The sequence below is a fragment of the Protopterus annectens genome, chromosome 1.part0 (genome assembly GCF_019279795.1).
Source record: "Protopterus annectens isolate FY-2018-M chromosome 1.part0, PAN1.0, whole genome shotgun sequence".
Lineage (NCBI taxonomy): Eukaryota > Metazoa > Chordata > Ceratodontiformes > Protopteridae > Protopterus > Protopterus annectens.
In genome coordinates this window covers 204,539,801-204,561,369 of record NC_056725.1, presented here as the reverse complement: position 1 = coordinate 204,561,369, position 21,569 = coordinate 204,539,801, and the positions used below count along the sequence as shown (strand labels likewise).

At 35.0% G+C, this 21,569-nt stretch overlaps 1 protein-coding gene across 2 annotated transcripts in view; it reads left to right on the top strand.

The window, feature by feature from the left end:
* Positions 1-3,098: 3,098 nt before the first annotated feature.
* Positions 3,099-21,569, top strand: part of LOC122790142 (glucagon receptor-like) — a 2,645,547-nt gene continuing 2,627,076 nt past the window's right edge. For both annotated transcript variants that reach the window (XM_044057770.1, XM_044057782.1), the window contains exon 1: positions 3,099-3,385. The gene's annotated coding sequence lies outside the window, so the exon portion shown is untranslated. The remainder of the gene's footprint in view (positions 3,386-21,569) is intronic.

Below are 21,569 nucleotides of genomic sequence, written 5' to 3'. Positions count from 1 at the left end.
CTCTGTCCTTTTTGAGATATACTTCTCGGATGTCAGTTGACCAAGTTTGCTGATCACTGCAAGCTGGGGACAATCACTGACTCCCAAAATGATGTTGATATCCTACAGAAAGGACTGATGCAGATTAATGATTGGTATGAAAGCCATGGCCCCAAATTAAATGTGAAAAGGTGCATAATAATAGCCTGTGGGAAATCAAATGCCCCTTCAAATTACTATATTGATAGCAAGAGATCGTTTACTAAGACAGATAGTAATCTGAAACTTGACCAGCATGTGTCCATGGTGGTGAGGAAATCTTTTTTTGTGGCTCAGCTTATAAGTAAGGGCATGCCGTTCAGATCTAAGGATGTCATAGTACCACTCTACTCTTCCCTCATCAGATCAATAATAGAGTAGAATGCACCCTTTGGCATGTACTTCTCCAGGCACCTGCAACAGTTGGAGCAACCTCAGAGGTTTCACAACCAAAAAAATACAGGATATAACCAGCATGTGATATGCACACTGATTAAAAGCCCTATCACCTGATTCAGTTTCCTACTGATTATTCAGGAGTGATCTATGCCTGACCTATAAGGCAGTCTCTGACCCAGATACAAATAAAAATGTTGCATGTACTCAAAGCTAACTGCACGAGGGTTACTTTCTCCAAGGATCTAAACCTGATTTCTGACATGTATAGATCATGCTGGAGATACAGATATGTGTCCCACAGATTGTACATCCTCAGGTAAAGGCTTCTTATTCAAGTGAAGCAGAGCCATTCCTTGATGATCTTCAAGCTCAATCTAGACCGATAGATGGGAAATTGCAAATTCACTCCTGGGGTGATGCTCATGTCCCTTATGAACAGAGGCAGTCTATAAAAATTGTCAAAACCCTGCTTGGTGATCCTTGTTATCTTTCCTCTAGGAATAGGAAATTGGGTAAAATCTTGGTAAAAATGGCTAAGCTTGTAAGGACTCTCGAGCCGTTACACTAGTAATTTCATATGAACCTTTGAACCTATGATACATGCTTATATACATGTTGTTGTTGTCTTTTGGCTTTTCCTGGTTAGGGGTCGCCACAGCGGAACTCCGGTCCGCTAATGATTGGCAGTAGATTTTCACGAACCCCAAGATGCCAGCTCGACATTCATCCTTCAACGAAGGCACGCCCATTTACACATGTCTTTCGAACGCCCACCCAACCGTGGGGAGGACATGCAGACTCCACACAGAAGGCACTACCCGCACTCCAGCCGAGAATCGAACGGGAGAACCTCTTGCTGTGAGGCAACAATGCTACCACTGCACCACCGCGGAATATATACATATATAGATAAATAAATAACCCTGCCCCCTTAGCACAAATACAGATTTTCTTGAAGATAAAGAACAGGACAGGACAGGAACTGACTTGTAAATCACTGCAGTATTGGAGGGTGCAGGAAAGTCAGAAGACTGCATTTTGTGATTTCACTACTTCAGTCAGCCATATCATAAGTTCGGATTAAAATGTATGCAGTTCCAGTTGCCTTGTGTACTGAACAGGATTAAACTATAGCTATTTTGTATTTGTTTGTTTCCTTTATTTTTTTTTTAATACTGCAGGTGATGATCTGAGAATCAAGCTTTACATAAATGATAAAAAGAAAACAAAAATTATTTCAGTGGTATAAAATTATATATATGCTGTACAACTGTTATGTCATCAGTCAAATGTATTGATTATATAAGTGCACTCTGTAAAGTATTCTAAAGCCTATCCGAATCCTAAGGGAGTGAGTATGTCAGCGATATTAGCAACTATACTTTTAGCTGAAAAACATTAAGTTTCATGAAAACATGATCACTTTCAACATGACACACCTCAGCACTGTGTCTGTGATTAGTACCCATTAGATTCATTTTAAAATATAAGAGTGATGGCGTGGAAAAATATATATATTGTGGTTATCTTGCATAAATACAAGGACTTTTTTTTTTTTTTTTTTTTAGTAATGAAGCTGAATTAATGATATTCTTATATCTGGTGTTTGCTCTAGTATTTTACATGAAAGGGAATTATAGCACTTTAGATGAAGCTAGTTATTGAGGTGCTGGGAAAATGCATGTCCACTTTCCTGCACCTCTACCCCAACATTGTCATGCTGAATAGAGACCTTAGATATTATACATGAAATTACCTTATTAAGAATTGGATGAAGATACAGGACAGAGTATAACTGGTTGGGAAGAGACAAGTGGGGAAACAAAATGTGAAAGTGCCATTTATGTATGTTTTACAGGACTAGATCTTCTATTAAGGATGAACTGTGTTTTTGAATAAGGTGCTGATGTCTGGTGAAGCTGGATTAAAATCCAACTTCCAAGCCACACCTTGGCTGTGGTTCAAACCCACCCTTAGCTGTTAGCTCCTACATTTAGTCTGACCAACAGGAAACAAAGGGTTATATCATAAAAAACAAAACTGAGTACAAACTATATTTTTCAACAAATCTGGACCTTTCATGTCTTCTTTTTCCTCTGGACTTCTCAGTTTTGTATGTTTAACTGTACTGCTTGCAGATACTGTTTATTTATGTCATTAGTGGCAGCTTTTATCTTATCTCTCATGTAACACTGCTCCATTCCCTAATGATGTATACTTAGCTATACTGCTTTACAACTGGATGCCAAATAAGCAACCAATTTTACAATGTGTGCATATGTTTGTTTCTGATTTCAAGCTACTCATTACAAATTAGATTAGTTATCCTTTATCTTTCATGAAGCAGAGCCAATTGTATTAGTCTTCTTTTAATTTGTTTTTCTGTGTATCTCTTCATTTACATGTCATTATTAATATTTTTTATCCTTTTTACCTTTATTTCTATCTGGAAATTAAAAAGCATAGCCTTCTGCTTTTCTACAGTCAGGGGCCATTCTGTAGTTAACAGGTTAAATAGTAGGGGTTGCAGTCTGTGTGTTAACTGATACCACAGTCTACCAATCAGCAACTTCGAGGGAGTGTCCAGAAGTGGAGCAGAGAATGGAAAATATCTATCTCTCTCTTTCACACGTGTGCCTCCCCCGCCCCTCCTGAAAGCTACTCCAAGTGAGCCTGAGTGAATATTTCTCTGAGTAAACTGGATGCTATGAGGAAGGAAACCCTACAGCAGTGTGTAGCACTTCTTTTGCCAACTAGTGTGCAGTTTCATCATGCAGTTAGCATTGCCTTAACCGCAGATGCCTATCAAGCCTTTAAAACCTGTGCCCATTTTTTTGTGGAGGGAGTGAGTAATATTAAATGGCACAATGACATGACTTACATTTTATTTATGAAAGAGGAATAGATTTAACAGCCTTGACTGAATACTAAGAACACAGAAAAAAGCTTACTAACATAAGACTTCAAGGTGAGTGAAACTGCAGCATGTTTATGTAGTTTGTATTTACAAATTATTACCCTTACTTTTTTCCTATAAGAGCTTTTTTTATCTGTGCATGAATATATTCCTCGTATTGTTGTTATTTAAAATATAAATGATACAAACTTGACCTTTTATGGTGGTAGACCTCTGTTATCATCTGATGCCAGTTGATTTAGGAGGAAATTGTGTTGTTTAAACTGTCAGGGCTACTGTCATACATAATAAATTAATATATGGCCTATGCCTTTTTGCTGACTATAAAACTTAATCAAAGCTCTTAAGACTATTATATATTTTGTCTGCATTATAAGGTGTGTTTTTATAGGACTTCTGTCATTTGTGTTACTTTTCTATGAGCATATCAGCATCATGCTGGAATAGTTATTAATTTATTTTCCATTTTTTTCTCCTGTTAAAACACATTTATATGTTAAATAGGAGCATGAATAAGAATGGGAGTAATGTTAAGCAATTTTCACACACCTCAAGCAAGAATTAAAGCCACTGGTACATGATGCTGCATCACAAAACTGCTTTCAGCTTCTCTTAGCATTTATGTCATGTCTTTTTTTTTTTTCCTTTACATTGTTAAAATGCCTGAGTACATTTCAAATATAAAGCACTTACAAACTTTACAAACTTCCATATACTCTGGACTTATTGTTTACCTCTAGAATACAGGGGCTTCATGTGACTTAGTGTTAGAGCTGATGCTGGCTATGGAAAGGAATGCACACCTCTCCTTATAAAGCCCTGCATAGGCTGTGTTGAGTGCCATATTACTTTGCAAAATACCAAGTTTCATGTTATTAATTCACTGCTTAGTGCTGAAATATCTTGATTTTGCACACAAAACTCAAGACAGTAAAGGAGACTGTTCCTTGAAATGGATACTGTACTTCAGCTGTGTCGTCTGTCAGATAAATGAACATAACTACCTACCTATGAACACAGTGTCTAATTCTGATGTATATAAAAACTGATCTCTGTTAACACAGACATTTACAACTGCAATAACAGTAACTCCCTTCAAGAATTTATTACAAAAATGTGCCAGTTTCCGCCACCAGATGCCAGCGTTGTCAAAATCCTAAGTGACACTATCTAGGTGCAGCATGTACTGGATTTGCATGGCAAGTTGATTTTTGAATCTTCAAGAGTCAGCACTGCATTTTCATATGCAGCTCTACTCGTCCTTCAGAGAAAGTGTTACCCCTTCTTGGACACTGAGTTGAACAGAGCTTTTGAATGCATGCCGCATCACTGACTTTCTGAGAACAACAGCTGACATTTATAGAATTGTAAGTGCAGGTGATAGTTCTGGTCTTGTACAATACATCATTCGGGTGCTTCTCTAGGACGAATTAGTAAGGAGAACATACTTTGCTGCAATGGCAGGTGTCAAGCTAGACAAAGTATGAGAAGTTAAAGCAAAAAGTAATGTGTAATGCTCCGCACCAGAGAAGAAAAAGGTGCTTTTAACTGTATAGTATCATTGATTGTTCTTATAACCTGAATTCCACATCATGCACATTGGGAAGCCAGAGACAAAATTCTGAGTTCACTGTACAGCCTTCATTTCTAAGTTGCCTTTCATATGCATCATTGTAAGGTAAATGAGAGGGATAGCACAGAAAATGGTTTATACTGAACTTGGATGTGAAAAAAATGGAAGTATTAGGTATTATATTTAACATGTATTATCAATATATTCATAATATCTTAAATATACTCTGAAGAATTCTTTTAAGGTACATCTGATTACTAAGTTATACTAAGTTATTCTAGAAACCATCTCCAATATCAGTACAGAAATCCTAATGAGCACAGTAGCTGTGACTTAAGAGGTTTTACAGCAGGGTATGTACTGCTCAAGCATTTCTGTCTACCAGTCCCCCACATCACATTTCTACCTCCTTGTCTTACAAACCACACAGATCAGAACATAGTTCTGTACTGCTTCTTACAGCAAAAGTCATGACGGTTATGTGAACAGATAAATAAGAATCACTAAAAAATCCAGTGATAACCTTTTTTAAACCACCAACAAGCAAATTATAAGGAAAAATGCTTATTTTCAAACTTCACAAATCCTTCAAGAGAAGCTGAAAGGTTGCTCTGACATGTATCTCTAAAATGGGAAGCCTACTTTTTAGTTATGTTATAATGACGCTCAGAATGCCATAGACAAAAAGTTGCTGTTACATAAGAGGAATGCCAGCAATATCTTGGTTACATATTGAATGCTGTGTTATACTCAGAAATGAGGGAGAATGTCAGCTTTGCATTTCTTTTCAATTTTTTCCCCCTTTTATCTGCATTAGCGGGATTTTGACATTGGTATATATAAACATTTGGGGTGTTAGGGCTTGCCCCTCAAATCACGAAAGAGTTTTGTGTGCTTTCTGGCTTTATGTGTCATTTGTTTGAGATTGTGGTATTCAGAGTTTTAGAAGTTGTAGGAGTGATTTTTTTGTCAACATTATTGGGGGCAGCTAGAAGTCTGGCTGTTGGCCACATTTACATGGATAGTATAAAAGAAGAGAAATACATTGAGGATTTTAAGATGAAAATATTTTAGTCCCCAGCACAGTGATAGAATCAATGTGTTTATGTATTATTATAGTTTAAAATCTGAAAACCTAGAAAAGGCTAGAAATATCTTACAACATGCAGGTAAGCTAGTGAGACGTGTATTTGAAAAGCAGTTTAACACATTTGATGATCCTTTTATGATGCAACATTTGAACCAAGTCTAAGAAAAAAAAGTTAAAGAAAATGCAACCAAAACTGAAGATCTGAACATTTTCCACTCGCTGTTTTTTGCCTATTTTGACAAAGATCAGAACTAAATATGAGTCTTGTAAAACTCATATTTATTTTATATTATTTTCCAGTAAAAGCTTCAGTCATGGAAAAATGCAAACAGTAGAAGTGAGAACAAAAGTAAGAGAGAAATGTATAAGTTAAACTCTATCTTATGAAGGGGACATTTGAGGAAAAGACAGATGGCAAGAGAAAGATTTACCATTGTGCATTTAGCACATATTAATAAGAACAGCAGCTAAGATTTGGGAATACCAGGTACAACATGAAACTGCTTGCCAAAGATTTCACAACATTTTGGAGGTGTCCTCATAAAGGAGACTCTGATCAGTAGGTTCTGTTTTATATATATATATATATATATATATATATATATATATATATATATATATATATATGTTAATGACTCAGCCTTTCTTCAAGATTGTGTATGTGTAACACAATGAAAATGTGACAAAAGGCAAAGATAAAGATATCATTTTAGCTCATGTATAGCAGATAGGATTCTGTTGTCTGGAACCAATGAAGTTAATTGCCACAACGTTTCTTACAGTCTGTCACAATTTACCTGAGCTGAGTAAGCAGAATACGAAGGAAACTGTAACAAAGGTGGCAAAAGAAATACACAGCCTGGTCTGTTGCTAACTCTGGAAATGTAGTTGACAAAAGTAATTATGTGCCTGACCACAGATCATTTTCAGTAATAAAAGATCTTTAGTACAAGCCCATAAACAGTAAAATGAGGTCTTGTTTTTGTCAGAGCATTTTATTTAATGATATCTGCTGTCCATCACAAGGTATAATTTTATTTTGAATAGCAAACTTGCAAGCATTCATGGCTTGACTTCATTCTTGAAGCTATTTACTTCATGTCTGATTACTAGGTTAGGTGCAGATGAATGAAATGGCAGTCAAATGATTTAACAAATTGCAGAAAGTATCTCTGAGTATAGTAATAGGAGACTTTAACTTTAAACCTGAAATTGGCATGCTACAATTAAAAAAAAAATAATAACACTGATGTGGAAAACATGCTTTCCAGTATGGCAATTGAAAGCTGCCCAAAGACAGATTGTCTGTGCATTATATTTATATATTTTTTATGTGAAATAAGTGATTTCCTTGTTTTACTAGCACATGAAAATACTAATCCCTGGTATGTGTAGGTAGGTCTTCTCCTTCTATAGAGACATCTCTGTTATGTTTTGTGAAAAGATATTTCATGCTGAGTACCGCCAATTTATATATATGCTTTAGTCACCTCTCCTAGGAGATGTATGAAAAAAAGAAAAATAAAGAAAAAAATAACATAAATATCCAGTTATCTTGGTTATAACAAATATCTAATTGTGTTATAACAAATATCTAATTGTGGCTAAACAGTGTACAATGACACCATCAAACCCCCAAACACTAATTCCATTTCAGGACTCTTTTTCTGTTCTGCTGAATCCCAGAACCGATGCATAGGTTAGTACTGAATTCTGTACAGATGTATATATAGAGCAGTGCTTACTGTTCTCTTAAGACTTTTGTACTGCACATGTAATTAATTGGTCTGCTTGCAGTGTTAGCTGTTTTAATTTCTCATTTTACATGTTTGTGTATGTGTGTCCTATATATATTTAGTACACATATGTTTGTACATGCCTGTGTGCATGTGTTGTTGTGTTTGCACGCATGCCCATGCTCATGCACATGAATATTCATGTGTGTTTGTAAAGTGACAAGAATGATGCAACTCAGTGGTTGCTGAAGATGACCATTACATAAAAATAAGCAATCTCGTAACAAGTTATAGCATCGGAAAAAAATAAGAACGTCTTATAAATATTGAAACAATATGCAATTATTACATCTTATGAAGTATCCTGCATGTAATTCCCATTTTGTTTTAAGTGGGGATCTAGTTCATTTTCCTTCATATTGAAGCTTAAAATGCCTAATGGATATTAATTAACATGAGTATGATGTTAGCATTAGCTGGACCAGCAGTTCTCTACTGAGATTCTGCACTTACCCTTTCCTACTCTGTATACCCATCCCATGGACAGCCAACAAAATTACAGCAGATCAATCCTATTTTACAGGGGCCGGGAACTTATAAAGTGTACTTCAGCATCAATAATTGAAACATGTTTTGTTCTGATGAATTCAAAGACCATGAGAAAATGAAAAAAGATGTATTTACTAACGTGTGACCCTATACTCATGCTTGTGAAGTTGGGGCTCACCTTGATTATGGTAATACAGAAAAAATAGCACTCCAGGTAGAATATGAATTTGAAAATATATTTATTTATTTATTTATTTTACAGTTGCTTACTGGCATAGTCCATCTGGGTATAAGCCCGTTTTCAGCGGAGTCCCGGGGAGAAATCATCCAGAAGAACAATTTACATTAATATACAGAAAAAGATACATTGCTATAATAAGAGAAGTATAAATGTACATTGACTTTGAAAACATAACATTAAACTCAGGGAGTGGTATCATTATCATTGTTTACAGAGTTTAAAAAATGTTTTTAAAGGTGTATATATAGTTATATTAGTCACATTAGTATAGACTGAGAAAGAGAAAGATGTAAATTGAAGAGGGTGTGAAATTCTGACTAGGTAGTTACAGGTCATAAAAGGCTACTGATCTGGGGGGGATAATTAACCTGGATTGATATATCCATTTACTGTATAGGTGGTCTTTTAACTGTTCCTTGAATTTGCTTAAGTTAGTAATGTTTAAAATATGTTGGGGAATTGTGCTCCAGGTTTTGGAAATATGGTGTGAGTAAAGGTAAAATATATTTTCAGAACACTGTGAATCTCAAGGTAAAATACTCAGCAACATAAAGCGCAAAATCACTTCCAATGGGTAACACAGTTACTATATTTATTGGATAGTTGAAATCTAAAAACACTGCGATAGACACCCAGAAGCTGTTGAAGTTACTAAATGTAAATACACAGTATCTCTCATGCACATTAAATTTTGTACCAGAGTAACCAAAATCTTACAGCCAAGACCAGTACAGTGTGAAATTGTCATGTTTTATTATAATCCAGCAACACTGAGTAGTGGCTCATAGGATGACATAGATGTCGTAGGACATCTTCATTGTTATAAATTATAGTTCCTCCACACAAGTGTCTTATACAACCCCAGTAATGGCATAATTATCTTTGCAATAACCTAGTGAACTATACAAAACACTTATTAACTACAACTCAAAAAAATCATGTAAAATAATATTCGAAAATCTTTTCTTAAATTTTTTTACTCACATATTATAGTAAATAAACCATGCAATTTTTAAAAGCATGCAAAATAATATTCAAAATCCTTTCTTAAATCATTTCACTCACATACTATAGTAAATAAACCATGATATATTTTTAATCCTATCAATTCCAAAACTGATTTTATGGTTCTATCTACTATATAGAACTGCATAGATCCTAAAATATGCCTAACATAATTTGGAGTCTAGTCTGATTTATTAACCTCAAAACAAAGTTAACTTAGATGCCTGCCATTGGCCTTGCTTACCACTAGAATTTTATATAAAATGTATTTAAAATCCTCATTCAGTCAGGAGAAAACCATACACCCAACGCAGTAATCCATCTCATTTGGAATCTTAGTTCATAGCCTCGTGGAAGAAAGGAATGATTTCTGCTCTTTTACTTGCATTAAATGTTATTCTATTTATCCCAATGCCGCTTTCAATATTGTATTGATCAGACATGTAGAGACCTTACAACTGCTTTGAATAAACTACAAAGCACAGTCTGTCATCAGCCTTTGCTGAAAACTTTTAAAGCCATAGAAATAACACTGCCCACAGTTAAAAATCAGTGCTTACTATGTTCAAAATTTTAATATAGTTGTATGAAGGGTGGATCAATGGGCAGCAATTGGAAGGTTAATGCTTTAATTTCAAATATCAGATATCAGTCAGTTTCAAAGATAAGTGTTTATTAAAACATATCTGCATTGGAAAGTAAACAATTAAATAAAATTAAGAAACATCAAAGGAATTTGGAAGGCTGTAAGTTAAGCTGCCAGTTTAACTACAGAAAGTTTAGGAAGGCTATACAGTTTGCTAAGGAGATTACCACAGTCTCTTCTTCCAAACCCAATAATAATAAAAAAGAAGCAATCTCTTTGTAATTCAGAGTAATCATACAATTAGTCCAAAGATGAAGGGTACTTTGTTATTGAGACACAGAAATACAAGGTATACAGACCTAAATTTTGAATGTGACTTAAACAGAAAATGCTGGAGAGACAGATATGTATCCCAGAACCTACCCCTTGTATGGAACACACTTCCCATCCACGTGAATCTGAGTTCATCTATTACCCAGTCTAAGCGCAACCTAGACCATTGAATAGGGAACAGGAAATTTACACTGGGCCTGACACCCATGTCCCTTATGGTCAGAGGTAGCTTATATGCGTCTGCTCCTCAGTGCCCTATTTGGATATGGGATATCATTATTCTTTTGGGAAAACTTGGGTAGGCTTACGACCCATCCCCAGGTCATTAGCCTAGTAACAGTCAATAAATATAGGAATCTATATAAGCAAGGTGCTCAGATTTTGCCTGTGATAACACAGAGCAATAGTAGATATTAAGCCCCTTTAGAAAATTTCAGGGAGAGGGCAGGAAACAGCAAAACAAATTTTCAGGTTTTAAGGTGTTAAAATGACTGTTAAAAGATCAGAAAAAGGGGATTGTGACAATTTAAAGTTTTCTATATATTTTCCGATGTTGAAAAAAAATTCTAAAATAAAGGCTTGTACTTTCTACCCAATATGTGTATTTCAGTCTCAGAACAATTGATAATGGATTTAAAAACATTTTGTAGAAACTCAAATCCTGAATTATTTTTAAAAATAAGAAACTTTTTATGAATTTAGTAAGGAAATCTAAAGTTAATCTACCTGAGAATGAGTGTGTCCCTGTTTATGAATATGTAGTACTTGGTGATTTATGTTTTGCTAACTGAGAGATTAACAAATGAAAAGATGATATTTTGAAATCAAAGAAAAACGGTCTTATTGATTTGAAGAAGAATAGAACTATTATTATCAGAATAGCAGATAAAGGGGGAGGTGTAGTAGTATTCATTTGCTGAAAGATACATTTCTATAATAAGAGAAGAATACATATACGTTGACTTTGAAAACATAACATTAACATCAGAGAGTGGTATCATTTGCATTGTTTACAGAGTTTAAAAAATGTTTTTAAAGGTGTATATATAGTTATATTAGTCACATTAGTATAGACTGAGAAAGAGAAATATGTAAATTGAAAAGTGTGAGAAATTCTGACTAGTTAGTAACAGGTCATAAAAGGCTACTGATCTGGGGGGGATAATTAACCTGGATTGATAAATCCATTTACTGTACAGGTAGCCTTTTAACTGTTTCTTGAATTCAATTGAGTTAGTAATGTTTAAAATATGTTCGGGAATTGTGCTCCAGGTTTTGGAAATATGGTGTGAGTAAAGGTAAAGTATATTCTCAGAACACTGTGAATCTCAAGGTAAAATACTTAGCAACTGGGTTGTGCAAGTAATGATCTGCTGAATTAAGGAGCCTGGATCATTTCAGAACCTTTGATACCTGGAAGTTTTTTCTTTTTTTTTTTTTTGCCAGCACACCTGTGGTCTGTAATTTACAAAGTTAAGACTCTTGATGATACATAACATAACTGAAGGAAATTTACATTGGGCCTGGCACCCATGTCCCTTATCATCAGAGGTAGCTTATATGCATCTGCTCCTTATTGCCCTATTTGGATATAGGATTTCATTATTCTTTTGGGAACACCTGGGTAGGCTTAAAACCCTGCCCCCAGGTAATTAGCCTAGTAACAGTCTATAAATCTAGGAATCTATATAAGCAAGGTGCTCAAATTTTGCTTGTGATTACACAGAATAATAGTAGATATTAAGCCCCTTTAGAAAATGTCAGGGAGAGGGCAGGAAACATCAAAACAAATTTGGAGATTCTAAGGTGTTAAAATGATTGTTAAAAGATCAGAAAAAGATGATTGTGACAATTTAGTTTAACGTTTCCCATACATTTTCTGATGTTGAAAAGAAATTCTTAAATAAAGGCTTGGATTTTCTACCCAATGTGTGTATTTCAGTCTCAGAACAACTGATAATGGATTTAAAAACATTTTGCAGAAACTTAAATCCTAAATTATTTTTAAAAATAAGAGACTTTTTATGAATTTGTTTAAAGTAAAGAAATTTAAAGTTTCTCTACCTGAGAATGAGTGTGTCCCTGTTTATGAAAAAGTAGTACTTGGTGATTTATGTTTTGCTAAGAGATTTACAAATGAAAAGATGATATTTTGACATCAAAGTAAAAAAGGTCCTATTTATTTGAAGAAGAATTGAACTATTATTATCACAATAGCAGATAAAGGGGGCAATGTAAGTAGTATGGAGTACTGAACATTATGAAAGGGAAGTGCTGTCACACTTGAGGGTACTAGACCCAAAGACCAAGCTTAAAAAATAAATAGATGCCTAAAGACAGACGGTAGAGAAAGACATCAGTTCACAGACAACATTATAAGAAGTGATGGTGGATGATCTGAAATTCTAGTGTTTCTACATGGTTCAAAAACATCAATCATTTATGGTTGTGATTCACTTAATGAACCCCTTTCAAAATTGTTAACCTTTTATCGATCTCTTACTAAAGTTTCAACCCAATTTTTACAGTTGCTATAGGATATCCAGATGGAACAGGGAATGGAATATGACTATATTGGGTGTGAAATCTTTATATTCCTTCATTCAGTATTGAACAGGAACAGGCTAGAGTAGTGGATGTCTAAAGCAAATTTATGTACACCTAGGTTTTAATATTTTAACTGATCATGTGTTACATTTCTTTATTTTGGCCATCAATATTATTAACAGGTCCAGGGAATGGCAGCAGGTACACCATTTATTTTGTTTTATTTTAGAAGTATGATCAGGGATGCCAGCCATAACATTTTATTTTATCTCATGGACATATGGCACAGGCTTTTGGACATTGACTTATAAGGGCATTGGTACTGTTGATCTTTATGGTTATTTATAACACTTAAATTAGAGTAAATTGGGTGAAATTCAAGGAGGAACACCAAATTACATTTATACCATACTTAGATGTCCTGGTTAGTAAAAATGTAAACAGTACATGAAATATAACTTTGTACAGGAAACATTTCATGGGACTTCCATTTTGTCTGTTTCAAGTTGCCATCCAGCACTCACTATTGCAAGTAGTCCTAAATTGCAGTTCATTAAAAATAATCATATTTGTTGCAAGGAACATGTGTATCAGATATCAGAACTGCTTTCAGGATTTGGTTAAATGATTTAAATGCTTGGTTTATTGAGGTGATGATATTAATCATGCACAGGAACAAGTAAGTTACCCATCCATCGCCCCTTTTTCCCATTTTTACACATCAGGTCAGCGTGCCACTTCAACAGTGACAGTCAACTAGAGCCAAGGTTTACAATACCAGGTGACTAGTCCTGCTGCAGTAGTTCTTCCACACCACACACTCACATTCCCACTCTCACCTATGGCCAATTTAGGGTATCCAGTCCACCTATGGTATGTCTTTGGAATATAGAAAGAATCCAGAGCACTCAGAGAAAACCCACAAGAACACAGAAGGCACCCCAGATGAAAATCAAACCAGGGAACCTCATGCTGTAAGGTGACAACACTATCTGCTGTACCACTGTGCCACCCTTAGGAATAAGCATATATAAGTGATATAAATCATCATATAAAGACAAACAGTAGATTAAATGTCTTATCATGTGTAACAATATTTATAACAAAAGTAAGCTGACAGATGTCAGGATAGCTTATTTATTTATTTATTTATTTATTTAACATTTGTTGACTGGGAATGTCCGACTAGGTTCCACAGACCCTGTTTTCAGCAGAGGCCCGGGGAGAAATGCTCCAGATGCATGTCTTTGGAAGCTTAAAATCAAAGATCTACAGGAACTGGGACCCCAGAAATGTAAGATCACATAAAATGTGGGAAAGACCTTAGGACAATGTTTGAGCCTGTTTAAAAAGGAATTAGTTAGATCTTCTATTCTAAATGGGACAACACTTATGGGTTGTTCCCCTTGTGTACATTATGCTGTTTACTATTATGTTATTAAACAGAAGGTGTTTATTTCATATAACACTTATAAAATATTTGACATTAGGCAAGTTATTACATGTATTAATGAATGGGTCCTCTATCTGGCAACATGTTCTTGCTCTACTTTTTTTTTTTGTTTGCAAAAATCTTAAAACCTTGCATATGTTCAAATCAGGTATTTGGAATACTTTAGTGATATGCAATGTCACGGGTGGCCACAGTGGTGCAGTGGTTACTGTTGTCGCCTCACAGCAAGAGGTTCCCTGGTTCGATCCTCAGCTGGGGTGCCTTCTGTGCGGAGTCTGCATGTCCTACCTGTGGTCGCGTGGGTTTCCTCTAGGTGCTCCTGTTTCCTCCCACATCCCAAAGACATGCTGTAGATGGATTGGACACTCTAAATTGGTCCAAGGTGTGAGTGCATGTGTGTGCCTTCTGTGGAAGGTTGGAGGCTGGGCTGGCAACTGGACATCGTAAAACTCCACTGTCAATCATGAGCAGACATGTGATCCATTGTGGCAACCCCTAACCGGAAAAAGCCAGAAGAAGTGATATGCAATGTCACAGGGCAACTAATGCCCTCTTTAAACATAACTATTCAATACTCAGAAGCAAGTTTTAGGCTTAAAGCTTACAGGGAATAATATAATGTTACCTAATTATTCTAAGAAAATGGGATGGCAACAGATAATTATAAATAAAAAGATGGATTTTTGGGCAGGGGCAATATTTTTACCTGGACATTTTTATGCATCTTGGTGATTTTGTTTTGAGGTAAATAAAATAAACTAGATTGTAATTTAAAGATATTTTAGGACCTGCACAGTTCTGTCAACTAGGTAGCAGCATTATATCAGTTTTTGGAAATGATGGGTTTAGAGGTCTATTTATTTAATATAAAAGGTCAAAGAGAACAGATTACAGTGTTTGGGAACAACTGCAGAAAAGCAGAAAGTCACATCTGGTGAAGAAGGTTTGGGACAGACAGGAAAAAGGCAGAAGGAAACCTGCACGTGCAGCAAAGATGTGGATGGATTGTGTGAGAGAAGACTTGTGACAGTCAGGCATGAGTGTCGAAGAAGGTAGGAGAGTGGCATTGATTAGAGATAGTTGGTAACAGTTGACACAAAACCCCGACCCCATATCGAAAATCGAAAATGGGAAAAGGGGGCTTTTTACACACATTTTTATATACTTTTTATACACGCTTTTTATGTGTTTTTATATGTATTTTTACATGTATTTTTATATGCATTTTCTACATATATGTTTTTATCTGATTTAAAAGAGTGTGTGTCTCTTTGACTCTGGAAAGCATTGGAGTCTTGTATTCTCCACGGGGATTGGTGGATCTTGTGTGATGTGTATTATAAAAAGGAGATTGTTTTTAAGCATGTTTGTTTTGGTCTGAGGAAGCAACCAGGAGAGGTTACGAAAGTGCCTACCTATGCAATAAAGGTTTCTGTGGAACTTCATTTGTATTCTTACTTGGATTTTTATTGGATTTTGGCTTCTCCTTGGTTTTAGTGTTTGGAACATTTTTTTCTTTTACATTGAATAAGGTTTTTGTATATTGTACTATGTTGTTGCCAGTCAAGTCACTCAAAGTAAACATCAGTTTAACATCTGATCAAACTGACAGGTACTCAGGTGTAGAGAGCACCTTTAACCTATTGCATTACTATGTCAGTAATTAGCTGGTATGTGCAAAGCATCCACAGCCTTCTGATTTACCAATAAAAATGTTTTAAATGCTTAAGTGTAAAGCCTGCAGAGTCACTGAATATGATCTAACATTGTTCTCTGTATCTGTGGATTATTAAAGGTTCGGTGATTTTGGCAGCTGCTTAACCAGAGTTTGTGGTTTATTTTGTGTTCTGTCTTGGGCTCCAAAAAGGCTTTGCTTATGACTTTTATTGTTCTTTGTTTCCTCACCCTATAATCACCTCTGTTTAGCCCTTAGTGCCCTTGCTGAACAACTCATCTCAATCTGTTCAGTAGATAGACAGACACCTGAATGAATAAATAACCATGACCAATGTATTTGTATGCTTTAGTTAATAACATCTAATGCAGCAAAATAAAGGATTGTTGGTTGAAACTTAGTTGTTAACTTTACTTCTCTGAAAATGATTACCAAAATAAAGACTTGCTAAAAAGAGTATTGACTAAAAATGCTCCCAGTGCAAAGTGAAGCTTACCTGGCCTTTCTTTTTGCCATCCAAAGTATATCGACTGTAAGGTGACTGTACATTGTAATAAAGATAAAGTTATTCCATTAAGCATTCTTGGATTTTGTAATATATTTACAGAAAAATCAGTTTTAATAATTTGTATTTGTTGAAAGAGAACATGATAACTTGCAATTCATTAAGATAACTTTATCTAAGAACAGTGTGTTTTCAAAATGTTAATTTTATTTTATTCATTTCAGTTCCTGTTTTATCATATTCGAGGTCATTTAAGGGATGTCACCTGTTCTGGCAAATAACGGGTATAAGGCAGAAAACTATGAGCACGCGCACACACACACACACACACACACACACACACACACACACACACACACACACACACACACACATACAAACACAAGCACACACTTGTGTGCACACACTGCATATACACAACTGCAGACAAGTTAGAAAGTCACCAATTCATCTTTCTGGTAAGAGGGAGAGTACCTGATTAAAACTGACACGCACACAGGGAGTTTATAAAGATATGTGAGAATGCACTATTATCTAAATTATAATGATACAATGCAAGCATACTGACTGCTTGGATTTGCAAAATATGAACTTTAAATTCTAGCAGCTTGAATGTCATAGTCTCTGCATATGGATACATAAATTATTTGAAAAAGTTTGTATTCCAGTTGAAGTCTCTACATCTGGCTAAAAAAAATCCTGCATGCAAATTAGCTTTATGAATATATAGTAATCTTCTGAAAAGTTAGAGACCTTCTAAAACGCATTCCTCAGTTTCAAAATGTCTCTGGGGTTTAAGAATAAATCAAAGTCTCCTGCAAAAATGTCACTGGCTAAGGAAGGAAATGCACTGACCAAGGCAGGAAATGCAGACTCTACACAGAAGGCACTCCAGTAAAGGAACCAAGTGTTGTGAGTCATTACTGCCATACCCTGCACCACTGTGCATCCATTAAATAATTATATATGATTTGCTTATTTATCCAAGCCTGTGCCCATTATGATTCAGATAAAACATAGGGGGATTATCGGTTATTCCCAAAGGAGCCTTTAATACAGTAATCATATGTCATTCACATTGTAAATGACACATTACATCCTCAACCAAGTGCCAAATCACATGGTCTGTGAGGCTTGCCAGGATGCCTTTAGAACCAATGCCACTGCCCTGATTCTGTGAGGGTGGAAGAGCAGCTCTGTCCTGACTCTGCATGGACATCCCTGAACAGGCAGAAGGTGAATGCTCCCAGACCTGGAAGGAACATGATTGGGCTACCCCTAAGGATTCTGGACCTGTAGAAAAATGAACAGAATTGGGAGAGAGAAATTAGAGGACAAACTAAAGAAGAACTAGAGACAATGAATTCACTTGTAATGTAATACATCAGTGCAATCTTTATTAACTTTCATTTTTTATTTTTATTAAAGGTTTATTCAAATAAAAGACAATTCTAGGAAATAGTTCTAGAAATTTGGAAATAATCAGTATATTGCTGTCAGCTGGTGGTGATTTTTATATTTGCACTCTACTGATACCTCTGACACTGATGACATCTGCTGGTGTAATATAAGAAACGGAAATACCCTAGAACTTTCTGGCTGAAATGGATGTGTTGCAATAGTGTACAGAGAGCACCTTATTTCCTATTTTGTGTGTACACATTCCTTCTGCATTTATAGCTATAAAAAATAAAGTGAAAAACATTTATTAGTTGATATTTTTAAATGGAAATATATATTTACATGTATGCATTTAATATTTTTTGAATACTCATGAGCACCCTCAATCAGCCTCTTTATTTTCCTGTTGTTCTGGTCTCTATTATATGAAATCTCTACTTCTGCTGCACAGAAAACACTAAGAGGATGGTTGATTATTTCAGATATGTACAATATTTCTGATATGATCACATTTGCAATGATTCTTGCATTAACGTGATATGTGTGCTTATTTCTGTAAAAAATGTTATTGGGTTTCACTATATACTTTTATTTATTAAGCAGAAAAGTAGCAACGCACAGATTTTCATAAATTCATTGTATCAATTCAAATAGTGTAGTTAGAACTTCGAATAACATGTCCATATCAGTCAGGTCTATTACATACCTTCATCTTTTCAAATCATTACTGAAAGACTTCCTCTCTGGCTCCTGGCTTCATCTCTGCTCCTGGTCTGGGACGTAGCTCTCTAACACCCTTCATCACATTTCTGATACCCCCTTTAAAGCACCAAATTACTAACCTGCTTATCCCCTTCTAACACTTCACTTTATTGTATTTCTTAAACTACAATACGTACTTCTAATTAGCACAACCAAATTACTATTTCATCATTACTTCTTTGTCAACACTCAGACTTGCTTATCTCCTCTAATACGTCAATCTATTGTATTTCTTAAATTAATTCTACCTACCTTATATACCACTTCTATCTGTAAAGTCTCAGTACAAGGCTTTAATGTTTGTGAATATCAGTACAAATTTTATTATAATGACTATTCTGCTATGTATTCACTGAAACAGCATGATAAAAGTTGTTATTGTAAATACTGATTGCATTAAATATGATACCTTAGAGCTTTTCTCCCCAAGCCTCTGCTGAAAAGGATATCGGTGCCCAGTCAAACTTTCATGGTAAATAAATGACAATGAATTAATAAATGAATAAATCCTTTTGTGGTAATAATTGTTTCTTCTTCACTGCAAGGTGAACTAGAAAGGCTTCACAACTTCCTTACATTTGTTATATTTTTAGGTCTCTGTAAAGTTTCTATCTCTTTAGGGGGATGGGTATTTTCTGTAACATATTTATACATTTTGATTAAAGTTTCTGTTTCCACTATACCTTGCATACTCTATTTGCACCTTTAAGTAATATCATGTGAATTAGCTTTACATTTACTTTCGCCTGAAAAACACAGCTGTACGCAAGGCCAATGCACACAAAAAATGTAAGAATTGAAACAAATTTATGATAGCCTTCTTGTTCAACTTGCATTAAACACAACACATTTACTGTTAAAGATGGATGTACTAGAAATATTTCATGGCAATGTGTGCTTTGATAATTTGCTGCATAATAAATATAAGCATATAAGGGGATTATATAGAATTTTATACAGAAATAATCAAACAGTGCATTTCTCAGTATCCTTTTCATAATCATTCACTTGCTAGTTTATCACTCACCTTCACTATGCTTAGGATACAGTGGCTGAGTTCAGCCATCTTGTACTTGCAGTTAATATTTTGGAAGAAATGGTTGTCTTATACAGTTATCATATTAATAAATATCTTGTGGCCTACACAAACCAAATCTTTTCTTTCTAAACATTGTCTGATTGTAGTACAACTAATTATTAAACTACTACCTACAGTATACAAAATTATGTGGCAATGCAAATATGTTTAATGTTTGTATGTGTGTGTATATACACAAACACATGCACATATATGTAAACACACACACACACACACACACACACACACACACACACACACACACACACACACACACACACACAAATGCAGGTATATTTCTGCCTACTTATGCCTTTGCAGTATGTATAGAGGTATACTTGGACTTACAGATACAGTTATTCTTGCATTTACCTGCATTTATTCAGTATTTGTATATTATGTATCTTATACATATAAACCTCTGGCCTTCTCACAATTACCTGGTCTACCCACTCAGCCAGCTGGCCAGGCCTGTGTCTCTGTAGGTCACCAGACCTGTGGCAGCTCTGTGAACCAGACTGGGTGATCCCTGTCAGGGGTGAAAGATGCTCACCCAACTCTTGCTAGATGTCACTTTTTCCAAACAGTTCTGCATACAGATGATTCAGTTTTATCCAGGTATAAATCCTTTAAGAGATAGACCATAATTTTGGTCTCCTTGTCAGATCAGCTCAGAGCTAAGCCTTGTGCCTTCACAGGTGCTGCCATCAAAATGTCAGTACCATAATGAGGAATGTAAGTGAAGGGCTGTAGTTCACAGGTTAGAACCAGACCCTCTGTGGTATGACATCACCTTAACCAAACCAAACTACTATGTGTATGTATATATATATATATATATATATATATATATATATATATATATATTTTTTAAAGGAATACTTTCAAATTTCCTTTTCATGGTGAATAAAGTTCGGTTATTAAATCGTTACTTAAATTGCTTATATCCATTTCTGTTTCTGTGCTGTAATGTTGTTATATTTATTTGTGTAATAAACTTGAAGGTTAGGCATTAATAATTTATTTAAGCATGCCTTTTTCAGTATTGCATCAGTAAAAATCTTTTTCTTTTTCTTTTCCCAAATCAATCAGTGTCTTGCACACACACAACTGGCCACACATATAGTAGATAAAGGAGGATGGAGCCAAAAACCAGAGTTTGCACTATATATAAAAAAAAAATATTTAAAATAAAACCCAAAACATTGACCTGTTTTGCCCCACACAATTCCCAAGGCTTCATCAAACATACATATAACAAGTCAACTTTCTTTTATAAACTCAGTGACATCACTTCCTGAAAACACTTTTTAATCCTTAATGGCATATTGTACCTTTGTCATTTCTTAGGTGTGTGATGCACTGATCCTCACCAGTTGTATACATGAGTTACAATAAAACTTAAAAAATCAAGTAATCACTTATTTAAGAGTACCTTGATTTAAAAAAATACAAATACACTAATAATATGAAAACAATTGTGTTATATTACAGTAAAATTCTGATTAATTCAAACAATATTATCCAAAATAAAAATTAAATTCATAAAGCTTAGTTGATCTTACAGGTCTAACAAAAAATATGTTCATTCAACCTACGGTAGCTGCTGGCATTTAACTTGAGTTGCCAGTGAAGCTCTCTGTACTCGAATTTGGTCTCCCATGACCCTTCTCTTGGGTCCCTAGTTAACTTTTGAGTAAA